Genomic DNA, 1437 nt, shown 5'->3' on the forward strand with positions numbered 1-1437 from the left:
TAGAACACAGTGAAGTTCAATATATAAAATGACTATTCAGACTCTTTGATTGTATCAGATAATTGATCATTGAGTGTAACACTCTGATTGAGAAAAGATTCAGATATTGAAACTTTCTGATATGAAGTGAACTCAGTTGAAATATGTAATTGATTTACTGTTTCAGTTTTATAAGATAATAAAGACAGTTATAATCACTTATACACTAATACTGCAGTCAGTCTGATGAGTGTATAACAGTTTATTTACTTATCTTGAGAAGTAGTTGAATCACTCAAAAAGAAATTCAGTCTGAAATGATGCTATAGTGCAGACTATTATTACTGTAAGAAATAAACTAGTATATTACTACAGTAAAACTGAACAATCTTTTACAGAGTACTATACTATAGCAGCTCTACTAGATCTCTCTCATTGAGTTAATATCTACACTTCTTGAGATTGAACAGAGAAGAAATGAGACTTATATATTAAATTAGTCTGAGACTACTACAATATCAACTATCAGAGATTTGAATGAGCAGATGTTCAAGATATGAAGACAGTGAAATATAATTCTCTAGTAAGTAATGATCTTTGATAATACTTCATATTATATAGAACTATAATACTAACTTTGAAACAGAACTTACATACATTAATTACAACTGAAAATCAGACAAAACTATATACTTGTAAAACTGAATTTAATCACTATCTTCAAGATAATCTGATGAATTTACATACTAAATCAATTCTAGAGTTATGAAAAATTGTTGAGAGTACATATTCAACTATTACACTGATAATATATAATATTCTGATAATTTCATTGACAGAAGTGAGAATGAAGTGAAAGTTCAACTCAAGTTAAGATATTTATTACTATCACTGAGAACAATTACAGAGAGAAATAATCAAGAAACTCATGATTGTAAAACATAGAATTATCAGACAGTTTAATATCTCTGATCACAGTATATCAGAGAAGTGTAGTTTTTATAAGAAAGTAAAGAATAAACTTGTACAAGAATGTATTTAGTTATTTCATGAGTATTATCAATAATTATTACCAAATTCTGATTATATAAGTAATCACTGAATGAACTGAATGAGACTGATTTTAATCTTCAGTCTCAGTCTCATTCTGAGCCCCGGTGGCTGAATGGTTAATGCGGCCACCCGGTAGCGCCTTGGCGTGGGAAACCAAGGCGCGTGGGTTCGAAACCCGCAGGGGATACATTAAATCCGGAACTCAAGCACCTCAGGTTTCTAATAAATACAGAGGTGTACAAATTGCTTCAATGAATCGCTCTATGTTCCTGGGCTGAGAAGTTATTATCACATGTATCTAATTGTCACTTCTTTGTATTTTTCTATGTTCTTGTTATCTTGGCGTGGTCTCAACACCTGTATTTCCTCCTGTATAACCAACACTTGACCTGTATTTAACATCAC

The 1437-nt window shown here is 31.0% G+C and overlaps 1 pseudogene across 1 annotated transcript; it reads left to right on the forward strand.

The window, feature by feature from the left end:
* Positions 1-1130: 1130 nt before the first annotated feature.
* Positions 1131-1219, forward strand: BDBG_16611 (annotated as a pseudogene). Its single transcript has one exon. The product of its transcript is annotated as a tRNA-OTHER (tRNA).
* The last annotated feature ends 218 nt before the right edge of the window (positions 1220-1437 follow it).

The sequence above is a fragment of the Blastomyces gilchristii genome (assembly GCF_000003855.2).
Source record: "Blastomyces gilchristii SLH14081 genomic scaffold supercont1.3, whole genome shotgun sequence".
Taxonomy (NCBI): domain Eukaryota; kingdom Fungi; phylum Ascomycota; class Eurotiomycetes; order Onygenales; family Ajellomycetaceae; genus Blastomyces; species Blastomyces gilchristii.